The following is a 17282-nucleotide window of genomic DNA, read 5'->3' as shown; positions in this document are numbered from 1 at the left end:
GGCCGGAGCTCATGTGCAAGGCTCTGCCGGACGTTCGACCTTACCTCGGCACGGAGACCAAGCTTCCTAAGCCGAGTAGGAGTCACGCGAAGGGACTTGGCCCGAGTTCGAGTGTAAGGCTTGGCAGAACGTTCGACCTTACCTCGGCAGGGAGACTGAGCTTCCTAAGCCTAGCAGGAGAGTCAGGCGAGGGGACTTGTCCAGGGTCCGAGTGTAAGGCTCGGCAGGACATACGAACTTATCTCAGCAGGGAGACCAAGCTTCCTAAGCCTAGTAGTCACGCGAAGGGACTTGGCCCGAGTTCGAGTGTAAGGCTCGGCAGGACGTTCGGCCTTACCTCGGCAGGGAGACCAAGCTTCCTAAGCCTAGTAGGAGAGTCAGGCGAAGGGACTTGGCCAGAGTTCGAGTGTAAGGCTCGGCAGGACGTTTGACCTTACCTCGGCAGGGAGACCAAGCTTCCTAAGCCTAGAAGGAGTATCAGGCAAAAGAACTTGGCCGGAGCTCATGTGTAAGGCTTGGCCGGACGTTCGACCTTACCTCGGCAGGGAGACCAAGCTTCCTAAGCCTAGTCGGAGAGTCAGGCGAAGGAACTTGGCCGGGGTTCGAGTGTCAGGCTCGGCAGGACGTTCGACCTTACCTCGGCAGGGAGACCAAGCTTCCTAAGCCTAATAGGAGTATCAGGCAAAAGAACTTGGCCGGAGCTCATGTGGAAGGCTCGGCCGGACGTTCGACCTTACCTCGGCAGGGAGACCAAGCTTCCTAAGCCTAGTAGTAGTCACGCGAAGGGACTTGGCCCGAGTTCGAGTGTAGGGCTCGGCAGAACATTCGACCTTACCTCGGCAGGGAGACCAAGCTTCCTAAGCCTAATCGGATAGTCAGGCTAGGGGACTTGGCCAGAGTTCGAGTGTAAGTCTTGGCAAGATGTTTGACCTCACCTCGGCAGGGATACCAAGCTTCCTAAGCCTAGTAGGAGTATCAGGCAAAAGAACTTGGCCGGAGCTCATGTGTAAGGCTCGGCCGGACGTTCGACCTTTCCTCAGCACGGAGAACAAGCTTCCTAAGCCGAGTAGGAGTCACGCGAAGGGACTTGGCCCGAGTTCGAGTGTAAGGCTCGGCAGAACGTTCGACCTTACCTCGGCAGGGAGACTGAGCTTCCTAAGGCTAGCAGGAGAGTCAGGCGAGGGGACTTGTCCAGGGTCCGAGTGTAAGGCTCGGCAGGACATACGAACTTACCTCGGCAGGGAGACCAAGCTTCCTAAGCCTAGTAGTCACGCGAAGGGACTTGGCCCGAGTTCGAGTGTAAGGCTCGGCAGGACGTTCGGCCTTACCTCGGCAGGGAGACCAAGCTTCCTAAGCCTAGTAGGAGAGTCAGGCGAAGGGACTTGGCCAGAGTTCGAGTGTAAGGCTCGGCAGGACGTTTGACCTTACCTCGGCAGGGAGACCAAGCTTCCTAAGCCTAGAAGGAGTATCAGGCAAAAGAACTTGGCCGGAGCTCATGTGTAAGGCTTGGCCGGACGTTCGACCTTACCTCGGCAGGGAGACCAAGCTTCCTAAGCCTAATAGGATAGTCAGGCGAGGGGACTTGGCCAGAGTTCGAGTGTAAGTATTGGCAAGATGTTTGACCTCAGCTCGGCAGGGATACCAAGCTTCCTAAGCCGTGTAGGAGTCAGGCGAAGGGACTTGGCCGGGTTTCGAGTGTAAGGCTCGGCAGGACGTTCGGCCTTACCTCGGCAGGGAGAACAAGCTTCCTATGCCTAGTAGGAGTCACGTGAAGGGACTTGGCCCGAGTTTGAGTGTAAGGCTCGGCAGACTGTTCAACCTTACCTCGGCGAGGAGACCAAGCTTCCTAAGCCGAGTAGGAGTCAGGCGAGGGGACTTGGCCGGGGTTCGAGTGTAAGGCTCGGCAGGACGTTTGACCTTACCTCGGCAGGGAGACCAAGCTTCCTAAGCCTAGTAGGAGAGTCAGGCGAAGGGACTTGGCCGGAGCTCATGTGTAAGGCTCGGCCAGACGTTCGATCTTACCTCGGCAGGGAGACCAAGCTTCTTAAGCCTACTAGGAGTCACGCGAAGAACTTGGCCCGAGTTCGAGTGTTAGGCTCGGCAGTACGTTCGACCTTACCTCGGCAGGGAGACCAAGCTTCCTAAGCCTAGTAGGAGAGTCAGGCGCGGGGACTTGGTAAGAGTTCGAATGTAAGGCTCGGCAAAATGTTCGACCTTACCTCGGCAGGGAGACAAAGCTTCCTAAGCCTAGTCGGAGAGTCAGGCGAAGGAACTTGGCCGGGGTTCGAGTGTAAGGCTCGGCAGGACCTTCGGCCTTACCTCAGCAGGGAGACGAGGTTTCTTAAGCCTAGTAGGACAGTCAGGCGAAGGAACTTGGCCGGGGTTCGAGTGTCAGGCTCGGCAGGACGTTCGACCTTACCTCGGCAGGGAGACCAAGCTTCCTAAGCCTAGTAGGAGACTGAGGCATAAGGACTGGCCAGGAGCACATGTGTAAGGCTCGGCCGGACGTTCGACCTAACCTCGGCAGGGAGACCAAGCCTCTTAAGCCTACTAGGAGTCACGCGAAGGGACTTGGCCCAAGTTCGAGTGTAAGGCTCGGCAGAACGTTCGACCTTACCTCGGCAGGGAGACTGAGCTTCCTAAGCCTAATAGGAGAATCAGGCGAGGGGACTTGGACGGAGTTCAAATGCATGGCTCAGGAGGATGTTCGACCTTACCTCGGCAGCGAGACAAAGCTTCCTAAGCCTAGTAGGAGAGTCAGGCGAGGGGAATTGGCCGGAGTTCCAGTGTAAGGCTCGGCAGGACGTTCGGCCTTACCTCGGCAAGGAGACCAAGCTTCCTAAGCCTAGCAGGAGAGTCAGGCGAAGGAACTTGGCCGGAGCTCATGTGTAAGCCTCGGCAGGACGTTCGACCTTACCTCGGCAGGGAGACCAAGCTTCCTAAGCCGACTAGGAATCAGGCAAAGGGACTTGGCCGGGGTTCGAGTGTAAGGCTCGGCAGGACGTTCGACCTTACCTCGGCAGGGAGACCAAGCTTCCTAAGCCTAGTAGGAGAGTCAGGCGAGCGACTTGGCCGGGGTTCGAGTGTAAGGCTCGGCAGGATGTTCGGCCTTACCTCGGCAGGGAGACCAAGCTTCCTAAGCCTAGTAGGAGAGTCAGGCAAGTGGACTTGGCCGGAGCTCATGTGTAAGGCTCGGTAGGGCGTTCGACCTTACCTCGGCAGGGAGACCAAGCTTCCTAAGCCAAGTAAGAGTCTGGCGAGGGGACTTGGCCGAAGTTTGAGTGTAAAGCTCGGCAGGACGTTTGACCTTACCTCGGCAGGGAGACCAAGCTTCCTAAGCCGAGTAGGAGTCACGCGAAGGGACTTGGCCCGAGTTCGAGTGTAAGGCTTGGCAGAACGTTCGACCTTACCTCGGCAGGGAGACTGAGCTTCCTAAGCCTAGCAGGAGAGTCAGGCGAGGGGACTTGTCCAGGGTCCGAGTGTAAGGCTCGGCAGGACATACGAACTTACCTCGGCAGGGAGACCAAGCTTCCTAAGCCTAGTAGTCACGCGAAGGGACTTGGCCCGAGTTCGAGTGTAAGGCTCGGCAGGACGTTCGGCCTTACCTCGGCAGGGAGACCAAGCTTCCTAAGCCTACTAGGAGAGTCAGGCGAAGGGACTTGGCCAGAGTTCGAGTGTAAGGCTCGGCAGGACGTTTGACCTTACCTCGGCAGGGAGACCAAGCTTCCTAAGCCTAGTAGGAGTATCAGGCAAAAGAACTTGGCCGAAGCTCATGTGTAAGGCTTGGCCGGACGTTCGACCTTACCTCGGCAGGGAGACCAAGCTTCCTAAGCCTAATAGGATAGTCAGGCGAGGGGACTTGGCCAGAGTTCGAGTGTAAGTATTCGCAAGATGTTTGACCTCAGCTCGGCAAGGATACCAAGCTTCCTAAGCCGTGTAGGAGTCAGGCGAAAGGACTTGGCCGGGTTTCGAGTGTAAGGCTCGGCAGGACGTTCGGCCTTACCTCGGCAGGGAGAACAAGCTTCCTATGCCTAGTAGGAGTCACGTGAAGGGACTTGGCCCGAGTTTGAGTGTAAGGCTCGGCAGACTGTTCAACCTTACCTCGGCAGGGAGACCAAGCTTCCTAAGCCGAGTAGGAGTCAGGCGAGGGGACTTGGCCGGGGTTCGAGTGTAAGGCTCGGCAGGACGTTGGACCTTACCTCGGCAGGGAGACCAAATTTCTTAAGCCTAGTAGGAGAGTCAGGCGAAGGAACTTGGCCAGGGTTCTAGTGTCAGGCTCGGCAGGACGTTCGACCTTACCTCGGCAGGGAGACCAAGCTTCCTAAGCCTAGTAGGAGAGTCAGGCAAGGGGAATTGGCCGGAGCTCATGTTTAAGGCTCGGCAGGTCGTTCGACCTTACCTCGGCAGGGAGACCAAGCTTCCTAAGCCGAGTAGGAGTCACGCGAAGGGACTTGGCCCGAGTTCGAGTGTAAGGCTCGGCAGAACGTTCGACCTTACCTCGGCAGGGAGACCAAGCTTTCTAAGCCTAGCAGGAGAGTCAGGCGAGGGGACATGTCCAGGGTCCGAGTGTAAGGCTCGGCAGGACATACGAACTTACCTCGGCAGGGAGACCAAGCTTCCTAAGCCTAGTAGTAGTCACGCGAAGGGACTTGGCCCGAGTTCGAGTGTAAGGCTCGGCAGGACGTTCGGCCTTACCTCGGCAGGGAGACCAAGCTTCCTAAGCCTAGTAGGAGAGTCAGGCGAAGGGACTTGGCCAGAGTTCGAGTGTAAGGCTCGGCAGGACGTTTGACCTTACCTCGGCAGGGAGACCAAGCTTCCTAAGCCTAGCAGGAGTATCAGGCAAAAGAACTTGGCCAGAGCTCATGTGTAAGGCTCGGCCGGACGTTCGACCTTACCTCGGCAGGGAGACTAAGTTTCTTAAGCCTAGTAGGAGAGTCAGGCAGAGGAACTTGGCCGGGGTTCGAGTGTAAGGCTCGGCAGGACGTTCGACCTTACCTCGGCAGGGAGACCAAGCTTCCTAAGCCTAGTAGGAGAGTCAGGCAAGGGGAATTGGCCGGAGCTCATGTTTAAGGCTCGGCAGGTCATTCGACCTTACCTCGGCAGGGAGACCAAGCTTCCTAAGCCTAGTAGGAGAGTCAGGCGAAGGGACTTGGCCAGAGTTCGAGTGTAAGGCTCGGCAGGACGTTTGACCTTACCTCGGCAGGGAGACCAAGCTTCCTAAGCCTAGTAGGAGTCTGGCGAGGGGACTTGGCCGAAGTTTGAGTGTAAAGCTCGGCAGGACGTTTGACCTTACCTCGGCAGGGAGACCAAGCTTCCTAAGCCTAGCAGGAGAGTCAGGCGAAGGGACTTGGCCCGAGTTCGAGTGTAAGGCTCGGCAGAACGTTCGACCTTACCTCGGCAGGGAGACTGAGCTTCCTAAGCCTAGCAGGAGAGTCAGGCGAGGGGACTTGTCCAGGGTCCGAGTGTAAGGCTCGGCAGGACATACGAACTTACCTCGGCAGGGAGACCAAGCTTCCTAAGCCTAGTAGGATAGTGAGGCGAGGGGACTTCGTCGGAGGTCGAGTGTAAAGCTCGGCAGGACGTTCGACCTTACCTCGGCAGGGAGACCAAGCTTCCTAAGCCTAGTAGGAGACTGAGGCATAAGGACTGGCCAGGAGCACATGTGTAAGGCTCGGCCGGACGTTCGACCTAACCTCGGCAGGGAGACCAAGCCTCTTAAGCCTACTAGGAGTCACGCGAAGGGACTTGGCCCAAGTTCGAGTGTAAGGCTCGGCAGAACGTTCGACCTTACCTCGGCAGGGAGACTGAGCTTCCTAAGCCTAATAGGAGAATCAGGCGAGGGGACTTGGACGGAGTTCAAATGCATGGCTCAGGAGGATGTTCGACCTTACCTCGGCAGCGAGACAAAGCTTCCTAAGCCTAGTAGGAGAGTCAGGCGAAGGAACTTGGCCGGAGCTCATGTGTAAGGCTCGGCAGGACGTTCGACCTTACCTCGGCAGGGAGACCAAGCTTCCTAAGCCGACTAGGAATCAGGCAAAGGGACTTGGCCGGGGTTCGAGTGTAAGGCTCGGCAGGACGTTCGACCTTACCTCGGCAGGGAGACCAAGCTTCCTAAGCCTAGTAGGAGAGTCAGGCGAGCGACTTGGCCGGGGTTCGAGTGTAAGGCTCGGCAGGATGTTCGGCCTTACCTCGGCAGGGAGACCAAGCTTCCTAAGCCTAGTAGGAGAGTCAGGCAAGTGGACTTGGCCGGAGCTCATCATAAGGCTCGGTAGGGCGTTCGACCTTACCTCGGCAGGGAGACCAAGCTTCCTAAGCCAAGTAAGAGTCTGGCGAGGGGACTTGGCCGAAGTTTGAGTGTAAAGCTCGGCAGGACGTTTGACCTTACCTCGGCAGGGAGACCAAGCTTCCTAAGCCGAGTAGGAGTCACGCGAAGGGACTTGGCCCGAGTTCGAGTGTAAGGCTTGGCAGAACGTTCGACCTTACCTCGGCAGGGAGACTGAGCTTCCTAAGCCTAGCAGGAGAGTCAGGCGAGGGGACTTGTCCAGGGTCCGAGTGTAAGGCTCGGCAGGACATACGAACTTACCTCGGCAGGGAGACCAAGCTTCCTAAGCCTAGTAGTCACGCGAAGGGACTTGGCCCGAGTTCGAGTGTAAGGCTCGGCAGGAAGTTCGGCCTTACCTCGGCAGGGAGACCAAGCTTCCTAAGCCTACTAGGAGAGTCAGGCGAAGGGACTTGGCCAGAGTTCGAGTGTAAGGCTCGGCAGGACGTTTGACCTTACCTCGGCAGGGAGACCAAGCTTCCTAAGCCTAGTAGGAGTATCAGGCAAAAGAACTTGGCCGAAGCTCATGTGTAAGGCTTGGCCGGACGTTCGACCTTACCTCGGCAGAGAGACCAAGCTTCCTAAGCCTAATAGGATAGTCAGGCGAGGGGACTTGGCCAGAGTTCGAGTGTAAGTATTCGCAAGATGTTTGACCTCAGCTCGGCAAGGATACCAAGCTTCCTAAGCCGTGTAGGAGTCAGGCGAAAGGACTTGGCCGGGTTTCGAGTGTAAGGCTCGGCAGGACGTTCGGCCTTACCTCGGCAGGGAGAACAAGCTTCCTATGCCTAGTAGGAGTCACGTGAAGGGACTTGGCCCGAGTTTGAGTGTAAGGCTCGGCAGACTGTTCAACCTTACCTCGGCAGGGAGACCAAGCTTCCTAAGCCGAGTAGGAGTCAGGCGAGGGGACTTGGCCGGGGTTCGAGTGTAAGGCTCGGCAGGACGTTGGACCTTACCTCGGCAGGGAGACCAAATTTCTTAAGCCTAGTAGGAGAGTCAGGCGAAGGAACTTGGCCGGGGTTCTAGTGTCAGGCTCGGCAGGACGTTCGACCTTACCTCGGCAGGGAGACCAAGCTTCCTAAGCCTAGTAGGAGAGTCAGGCAAGGGGAATTGGCCGGAGCTCATGTTTAAGGCTCGGCAGGTCCTTCGACCTTACCTCGGCAGGGAGACCAAGCTTCCTAAGCCGAGTAGGAGTCACGCGAAGGGACTTGGCCCGAGTTCGAGTGTAAGGCTCGGCAGAACGTTCGACCTTACCTCGGCAGGGAGACCAAGCTTTCTAAGCCTAGCAGGAGAGTCAGGCGAGGGGACATGTCCAGGGTCCGAGTGTAAGGCTCGGCAGGACATACGAACTTACCTCGGCAGGGAGACCAAGCTTCCTAAGCCTAGTAGTAGTCACGCGAAGGGACTTGGCCCGAGTTCGAGTGTAAGGCTCGGCAGGACGTTCGGCCTTACCTCGGCAGGGAGACCAAGCTTCCTAAGCCTAGTAGGAGAGTCAGGCGAAGGGACTTGGCCAGAGTTCGAGTGTAAGGCTCGGCAGGACGTTTGACCTTACCTCGGCAGGGAGACCAAGCTTCCTAAGCCTAGTAGGAGTATCAGGCAAAAGAACTTGGCCAGAGCTCATGTGTAAGGCTCGGCCGGACGTTCGACCTTACCTCGGCAGGGAGACCAAGCTTCTTAAGCCTACTAGGGGTCACGCGAAGAACTTGGCCCGAGTTCGAGTGTAAGGCTCGGCAGAACGTTCGACCTTACCTCGGCAGGGAGACCAAGCTTCCTAAGCCTAGTAGGAGAGTCAGGCGAGGGGACTTGGACGGAGTTCGAATATAAGGCTCGGCAAAATGTTCGACCTTACCTCGGCAGGGAGACCAAGTTTCTTAAGCCTAGTAGGAGAGTCAGGCAGAGGAACTTGGCCGGGGTTCGAGTGTAAGGCTCGGCAGGACGTTCGACCTTACCTCGGCAGGGAGACCAAGCTTCCTAAGCCTAGTAGGAGAGTCAGGCAAGGGGAATTGGCCGGAGCTCATGTTTAAGGCTCGGCAGGTCATTCGACCTTACCTCGGCAGGGAGACCAAGCTTCCTAAGCCTAGTAGGAGAGTCAGGCGAAGGGACTTGGCCAGAGTTCGAGTGTAAGGCTCGGCAGGACGTTTGACCTTACCTCGGCAGGGAGACCAAGCTTCCTAAGCCTAGTAGGAGTCTGGCGAGGGGACTTGGCCGAAGTTTGAGTGTAAAGCTCGGCAGGACGTTTGACCTTACCTCGGCAGGGAGACCAAGCTTCCTAAGCCTAGCAGGAGAGTCAGGCGAGGGGACTTGTCCAGGGTCCGAGTGTAAGGCTCGGCAGGACATACGAACTTACCTCGGCAGGGAGACCAAGCTTCCTAAGCCTAGTAGGATAGTGAGGCGAGGGGACTTCGTCGGAGGTCGAGTGTAAAGCTCGGCAGGACGTTCGACCTTACCTCGGCAGGGAGACCAAGCTTCCTAAGCCTAATAGGATAGTCAGGCGAGGGGACTTGGCCAGAGTTCGAGTGTAAGTATTGGCAAGATGTTTGACCTCACCTCGGCAGGGATACCAAGCTTCCTAAGCCGTGTAGGAGTCAGGCGAAGGGACTTGGCCGGGTTTCGAGTGTAAGGCTCGGCAGGACGTTCGGCCTTAGCTCGGCAGGGAGAACAAGCTTCCTATGCCTAGTAGGAGTCACGTGAAGGGACTTGGCCCGAGTTTGAGTGTAAGGCTCGGCAGACTGTTCAACCTTACCTCGGAAGGGAGACCAAGCTTCCTAAGCCGAGTAGGAGTCAGGCGAGGGGACTTGGCAGGGGTTCGAGTGTAAGGCTCGGCAGGACGTTTGACCTTACCTCGGCAGGGAGACCAAGCTTCCTAAGCCTAGTAGGAGAGTCAGGCGAAGGGACTCGGCCGGAGCTCATGTGTAAGGCTCGGCCAGACGTTCGACCTTACCTCGGCAGGGAGACCAAGCTTCCTAAGGCGAGTAGGAGTCACGCGAAGGGACTTGGCCCGAGTTCGAGTGTAAGGCTCGGCAGAACGTTCGACCTTACCTCGACAGAGACACCAAGCTTTCTAAGCCTAGTAGGAGTCACGCGAAGGGACTTGGCCCGAGTTCGAGTGTATAGCTCGGCAGACTGTTCGACATTACCTCGCCAGGGAGACCAAGCTTCCTATGGCGAGTAGGAGTCAGGCGAAGGGACTTGGCCAGAGTTCGAGTGTAAGGCTCGGCAGGACGTTCGACCTTACCTCGGCAAGGAGACCAAGCTTGCTAAGCCTAGTAGGAGAGTCAGGCGAAGGGACTTGGCCCGGGTTCTAGTGTCAGGCTCGGCAGGACGTTCGACCTTACCTCGGCAGGGAGACCAAGCTTCCTAAGCCTAGTAGGAGAGTCAGGCAAGGGGAATTGGCCGGAGCTCATGTTTAAGGCTCGGCAGGTCGTTCGACCTTACCTCGGCATGGAGACCAAGCTTCCTAAGCCGAGTAGGAGTCACGCGAAGGGACTTGGCCCGAGTTCGAGTGTAAGGCTCGGCAGAACGTTCGACCTTACCTCGGCAGGGAGACCAAGCTTTCTAAGCCTAGCAGGAGAGTCAGGCGAGGGGACATGTCCAGGGTCCGAGTGTAAGGCTCGGCAGGACATACGAACTTACCTCGGCAGGGAGACCAAGCTTCCTAAGCCTAGTAGTAGTCACGCGAAGGGACTTGGCCCGAGTTCGAGTGTAAGGCTCGGCAGGACGTTCGGCCTTACCTCGGCAGGGAGACCAAGCTTCCTAAGCCTAGTAGGAGAGTCAGGCGAAGGGACTTGGCCAGAGTTCGAGTGTAAGGCTCGGCAGGACGTTTGACCTTACCTCGGCAGGGAGACCAAGCTTCCTAAGCCTAGTAGGAGTATCAGGCAAAAGAACTTGGCCAGAGCTCATGTGTAAGGCTCGGCCGGACGTTCGACCTTACCTCGGCAGGGAGACCAAGCTTCTTAAGCCTACTAGGGGTCACGCGAAGAACTTGGCCCGAGTTCGAGTGTAAGGCTCGGCAGAACGTTCGACCTTACCTCGGCAGGGAGACCAAGCTTCCTAAGCCTAGTAGGAGAGTCAGGCGAGGGGACTTGGACGGAGTTCGAATATAAGGCTCGGCAAAATGTTCGACCTTACCTCGGCAGGGAGACCAAGTTTCTTAAGCCTAGTAGGAGAGTCAGGCTGAGGAACTTGGCCGGGGTTCGAGTGTAAGGCTCGGCAGGACGTTCGACCTTACCTCGGCAGGGAGACCAAGCTTCCTAAGCCTAGTAGGAGAGTCAGGCAAGGGGAATTGGCCGGAGCTCATGTTTAAGGCTCGGCAGGTCATTCGACCTTACCTCGGCAGGGAGACCAAGCTTCCTAAGCCTAGTAGGAGAGTCAGGCGAAGGGACTTGGCCAGAGTTCGAGTGTAAGGCTCGGCAGGACGTTTGACCTTACCTCGGCAGGGAGACCAAGCTTCCTAAGCCTAGTAAGAGTATTAGGCAAAAGAACTTGGCCGGAGCTCATGTGTAAAGCTCGGCCAGACGCACGACCTTACCTCAGCAGGGAGACCAAGCTTCCTAAGCCGAGTAGGAGTCAGGCGAAGGGACTTGGCCCGAGTTCGAGTGTAAGGCTCGGCAGAACGTTCGACCTTACCTCGGCAGGGAGACTGAGCTTCCTAAGCCTAGCAGGAGAGTCAGGCGAGGGGACTTGTCCAGGGTCCGAGTGTAAGGCTCGGCAGGACATACGAACTTACCTCGGCAGGGAGACCAAGCTTCCTAAGCCTAGTAGGATAGTGAGGCGAGGGGACTTCGTCGGAGGTCGAGTGTAAAGCTCGGCAGGACGTTCGACCTTACCTCGGCAGGGAGACCAAGCTTCCTAAGCCTAGTAGGAGACTGAGGCATAAGGACTGGCCAGGAGCACATGTGTAAGGCTCGGCCGGACGTTCGACCTAACCTCGGCAGGGAGACCAAGCCTCTTAAGCCTACTAGGAGTCACGCGAAGGGACTTGGCCCAAGTTCGAGTGTAAGGCTCGGCAGAACGTTCGACCTTACCTCGGCAGGGAGACTGAGCTTCCTAAGCCTAATAGGAGAATCAGGCGAGGGGACTTGGACGGAGTTCAAATGCATGGCTCAGGAGGATGTTCGACCTTACCTCGGCAGCGAGACAAAGCTTCCTAAGCCTAGTAGGAGAGTCAGGCGAAGGAACTTGGCCGGAGCTCATGTGTAAGGCTCGGCAGGACGTTCGACCTTACCTCGGCAGGGAGACCAAGCTTCCTAAGCCGACTAGGAATCAGGCAAAGGGACTTGGCCGGGGTTCGAGTGTAAGGCTCGGCAGGACGTTCGACCTTACCTCGGCAGGGAGACCAAGCTTCCTAAGCCTAGTAGGAGAGTCAGGCGAGCGACTTGGCCGGGGTTCGAGTGTAAGGCTCGGCAGGATGTTCGGCCTTACCTCGGCAGGGAGACCAAGCTTCCTAAGCCTAGTAGGAGAGTCAGGCAAGTGGACTTGGCCGGAGCTCATCATAAGGCTCGGTAGGGCGTTCGACCTTACCTCGGCAGGGAGACCAAGCTTCCTAAGCCAAGTAAGAGTCTGGCGAGGGGACTTGGCCGAAGTTTGAGTGTAAAGCTCGGCAGGACGTTTGACCTTACCTCGGCAGGGAGACCAAGCTTCCTAAGCCGAGTAGGAGTCACGCGAAGGGACTTGGCCCGAGTTCGAGTGTAAGGCTTGGCAGAACGTTCGACCTTACCTCGGCAGGGAGACTGAGCTTCCTAAGCCTAGCAGGAGAGTCAGGCGAGGGGACTTGTCCAGGGTCCGAGTGTAAGGCTCGGCAGGACATACGAACTTACCTCGGCAGGGAGACCAAGCTTCCTAAGCCTAGTAGTCACGCGAAGGGACTTGGCCCGAGTTCGAGTGTAAGGCTCGGCAGGACGTTCGGCCTTACCTCGGCAGGGAGACCAAGCTTCCTAAGCCTACTAGGAGAGTCAGGCGAAGGGACTTGGCCAGAGTTCGAGTGTAAGGCTCGGCAGGACGTTTGACCTTACCTCGGCAGGGAGACCAAGCTTCCTAAGCCTAGTAGGAGTATCAGGCAAAAGAACTTGGCCGAAGCTCATGTGTAAGGCTTGGCCGGACGTTCGACCTTACCTCGGCAGAGAGACCAAGCTTCCTAAGCCTAATAGGATAGTCAGGCGAGGGGACTTGGCCAGAGTTCGAGTGTAAGTATTCGCAAGATGTTTGACCTCAGCTCGGCAAGGATACCAAGCTTCCTAAGCCGTGTAGGAGTCAGGCGAAAGGACTTGGCCGGGTTTCGAGTGTAAGGCTCGGCAGGACGTTCGGCCTTACCTCGGCAGGGAGAACAAGCTTCCTATGCCTAGTAGGAGTCACGTGAAGGGACTTGGCCCGAGTTTGAGTGTAAGGCTCGGCAGACTGTTCAACCTTACCTCGGCAGGGAGACCAAGCTTCCTAAGCCGAGTAGGAGTCAGGCGAGGGGACTTGGCCGGGGTTCGAGTGTAAGGCTCGGCAGGACGTTGGACCTTACCTCGGCAGGGAGACCAAATTTCTTAAGCCTAGTAGGAGAGTCAGGCGAAGGAACTTGGCCGGGGTTCTAGTGTCAGGCTCGGCAGGACGTTCGACCTTACCTCGGCAGGGAGACCAAGCTTCCTAAGCCTAGTAGGAGAGTCAGGCAAGGGGAATTGGCCGGAGCTCATGTTTAAGGCTCGGCAGGTCCTTCGACCTTACCTCGGCAGGGAGACCAAGCTTCCTAAGCCGAGTAGGAGTCACGCGAAGGGACTTGGCCCGAGTTCGAGTGTAAGGCTCGGCAGAACGTTCGACCTTACCTCGGCAGGGAGACCAAGCTTTCTAAGCCTAGCAGGAGAGTCAGGCGAGGGGACATGTCCAGGGTCCGAGTGTAAGGCTCGGCAGGACATACGAACTTACCTCGGCAGGGAGACCAAGCTTCCTAAGCCTAGTAGTAGTCACGCGAAGGGACTTGGCCCGAGTTCGAGTGTAAGGCTCGGCAGGACGTTCGGCCTTACCTCGGCAGGGAGACCAAGCTTCCTAAGCCTAGTAGGAGAGTCAGGCGAAGGGACTTGGCCAGAGTTCGAGTGTAAGGCTCGGCAGGACGTTTGACCTTACCTCGGCAGGGAGACCAAGCTTCCTAAGCCTAGTAGGAGTATCAGGCAAAAGAACTTGGCCAGAGCTCATGTGTAAGGCTCGGCCGGACGTTCGACCTTACCTCGGCAGGGAGACCAAGCTTCTTAAGCCTACTAGGGGTCACGCGAAGAACTTGGCCCGAGTTCGAGTGTAAGGCTCGGCAGAACGTTCGACCTTACCTCGGCAGGGAGACCAAGCTTCCTAAGCCTAGTAGGAGAGTCAGGCGAGGGGACTTGGACGGAGTTCGAATATAAGGCTCGGCAAAATGTTCGACCTTACCTCGGCAGGGAGACCAAGTTTCTTAAGCCTAGTAGGAGAGTCAGGCAGAGGAACTTGGCCGGGGTTCGAGTGTAAGGCTCGGCAGGACGTTCGACCTTACCTCGGCAGGGAGACCAAGCTTCCTAAGCCTAGTAGGAGAGTCAGGCAAGGGGAATTGGCCGGAGCTCATGTTTAAGGCTCGGCAGGTCATTCGACCTTACCTCGGCAGGGAGACCAAGCTTCCTAAGCCTAGTAGGAGAGTCAGGCGAAGGGACTTGGCCAGAGTTCGAGTGTAAGGCTCGGCAGGACGTTTGACCTTACCTCGGCAGGGAGACCAAGCTTCCTAAGCCTAGTAGGAGTCTGGCGAGGGGACTTGGCCGAAGTTTGAGTGTAAAGCTCGGCAGGACGTTTGACCTTACCTCGGCAGGGAGACCAAGCTTCCTAAGCCTAGCAGGAGAGTCAGGCGAGGGGACTTGTCCAGGGTCCGAGTGTAAGGCTCGGCAGGACATACGAACTTACCTCGGCAGGGAGACCAAGCTTCCTAAGCCTAGTAGGATAGTGAGGCGAGGGGACTTCGTCGGAGGTCGAGTGTAAAGCTCGGCAGGACGTTCGACCTTACCTCGGCAGGGAGACCAAGCTTCCTAAGCCTAATAGGATAGTCAGGCGAGGGGACTTGGCCAGAGTTCGAGTGTAAGTATTGGCAAGATGTTTGACCTCACCTCGGCAGGGATACCAAGCTTCCTAAGCCGTGTAGGAGTCAGGCGAAGGGACTTGGCCGGGTTTCGAGTGTAAGGCTCGGCAGGACGTTCGGCCTTAGCTCGGCAGGGAGAACAAGCTTCCTATGCCTAGTAGGAGTCACGTGAAGGGACTTGGCCCGAGTTTGAGTGTAAGGCTCGGCAGACTGTTCAACCTTACCTCGGAAGGGAGACCAAGCTTCCTAAGCCGAGTAGGAGTCAGGCGAGGGGACTTGGCAGGGGTTCGAGTGTAAGGCTCGGCAGGACGTTTGACCTTACCTCGGCAGGGAGACCAAGCTTCCTAAGCCTAGTAGGAGAGTCAGGCGAAGGGACTCGGCCGGAGCTCATGTGTAAGGCTCGGCCAGACGTTCGACCTTACCTCGGCAGGGAGACCAAGCTTCCTAAGGCGAGTAGGAGTCACGCGAAGGGACTTGGCCCGAGTTCGAGTGTAAGGCTCGGCAGAACGTTCGACCTTACCTCGACAGAGACACCAAGCTTTCTAAGCCTAGTAGGAGTCACGCGAAGGGACTTGGCCCGAGTTCGAGTGTATAGCTCGGCAGACTGTTCGACATTACCTCGCCAGGGAGACCAAGCTTCCTATGGCGAGTAGGAGTCAGGCGAAGGGACTTGGCCAGAGTTCGAGTGTAAGGCTCGGCAGGACGTTCGACCTTACCTCGGCAAGGAGACCAAGCTTGCTAAGCCTAGTAGGAGAGTCAGGCGAAGGGACTTGGCCCGGGTTCTAGTGTCAGGCTCGGCAGGACGTTCGACCTTACCTCGGCAGGGAGACCAAGCTTCCTAAGCCTAGTAGGAGAGTCAGGCAAGGGGAATTGGCCGGAGCTCATGTTTAAGGCTCGGCAGGTCGTTCGACCTTACCTCGGCATGGAGACCAAGCTTCCTAAGCCGAGTAGGAGTCACGCGAAGGGACTTGGCCCGAGTTCGAGTGTAAGGCTCGGCAGAACGTTCGACCTTACCTCGGCAGGGAGACCAAGCTTTCTAAGCCTAGCAGGAGAGTCAGGCGAGGGGACATGTCCAGGGTCCGAGTGTAAGGCTCGGCAGGACATACGAACTTACCTCGGCAGGGAGACCAAGCTTCCTAAGCCTAGTAGTAGTCACGCGAAGGGACTTGGCCCGAGTTCGAGTGTAAGGCTCGGCAGGACGTTCGGCCTTACCTCGGCAGGGAGACCAAGCTTCCTAAGCCTAGTAGGAGAGTCAGGCGAAGGGACTTGGCCAGAGTTCGAGTGTAAGGCTCGGCAGGACGTTTGACCTTACCTCGGCAGGGAGACCAAGCTTCCTAAGCCTAGTAGGAGTATCAGGCAAAAGAACTTGGCCAGAGCTCATGTGTAAGGCTCGGCCGGACGTTCGACCTTACCTCGGCAGGGAGACCAAGCTTCTTAAGCCTACTAGGGGTCACGCGAAGAACTTGGCCCGAGTTCGAGTGTAAGGCTCGGCAGAACGTTCGACCTTACCTCGGCAGGGAGACCAAGCTTCCTAAGCCTAGTAGGAGAGTCAGGCGAGGGGACTTGGACGGAGTTCGAATATAAGGCTCGGCAAAATGTTCGACCTTACCTCGGCAGGGAGACCAAGTTTCTTAAGCCTAGTAGGAGAGTCAGGCTGAGGAACTTGGCCGGGGTTCGAGTGTAAGGCTCGGCAGGACGTTCGACCTTACCTCGGCAGGGAGACCAAGCTTCCTAAGCCTAGTAGGAGAGTCAGGCAAGGGGAATTGGCCGGAGCTCATGTTTAAGGCTCGGCAGGTCATTCGACCTTACCTCGGCAGGGAGACCAAGCTTCCTAAGCCTAGTAGGAGAGTCAGGCGAAGGGACTTGGCCAGAGTTCGAGTGTAAGGCTCGGCAGGACGTTTGACCTTACCTCGGCAGGGAGACCAAGCTTCCTAAGCCTAGTAAGAGTATTAGGCAAAAGAACTTGGCCGGAGCTCATGTGTAAAGCTCGGCCAGACGCACGACCTTACCTCAGCAGGGAGACCAAGCTTCCTAAGCCGAGTAGGAGTCAGGCGAAGGGACTTGGCCCGAGTTCGAGTGTAAGGCTCGGCAGAACGTTCGACCTTACCTCGGCAGGGAGACTGAGCTTCCTAAGCCTAGCAGGAGAGTCAGGCGAGGGGACTTGTCCAGGGTCCGAGTGTAAGGCTCGGCAGGACATACGAACTTACCTCGGCAGGGAGACCAAGCTTCCTAAGCCTAGTAGGTGAGTCAGGCGAGGGGACTTCGTCGGAGGTCGAGTGTAAAGCTCGGCAGGACGTTCGACCTTACCTCGGCAGGGAGACCAAACTTCCTAAGCCTAGTAGAAGAGTCAGGCGAAGGGACTTGGCCGGGGTTCGAGTGTAAGGCTCGGCAGGACGTTCGGCCTTACCTTGGCAGGGAGAGCAAGCTTCCTATGCCGAGAAGGATTCAGGCGAAGGGACTTGGCCGGGGTTCGAGTGTAAGGCTCGGCAGGAAGTTTGACCTTACCTCGGCAGGGAGACCAATCTTCCTAAGCCTAGTAGGAGAGTCAGGCAAGTGGACTTGGCCGGAGCTCATGTGTAAAGCTCGGCAGGACCTTCGACCTTACCTCAGCAGGGAGACCAAGCTTCCTAAGCCGAGTAGGAGTCAGGCGAAGGGACTTGGCTGGGGTTCGAGTGTAAGGCTCGGCAGGACGTTCGGCCTTACCTCGGCAGGGAGACCAAGCTTCCTAAGCCTAGTAGGAGAGTCAGGCGAAGGAACTTGGCCGGGGTTCGAGTGTAAGGCTCGGCAGGACGTTCGACCTTACCTCGGCAGGGAGACCAAGCTTCCTAAGCCTAGTAGGAGAGTCAGGCAAGTGGACTTGGCCGGAGCTCATGTGTAAGGCTCGGTAGGGCGTTCGAC

This window comes from Lonchura striata, chromosome W (assembly GCF_050655825.1).
Source record: "Lonchura striata isolate lonStrDom1 chromosome W, ASM5065582v1, whole genome shotgun sequence".
NCBI classification, from domain to species: domain Eukaryota; kingdom Metazoa; phylum Chordata; class Aves; order Passeriformes; family Estrildidae; genus Lonchura; species Lonchura striata.
Note: the sequence above shows the minus strand (reverse complement) of the source record.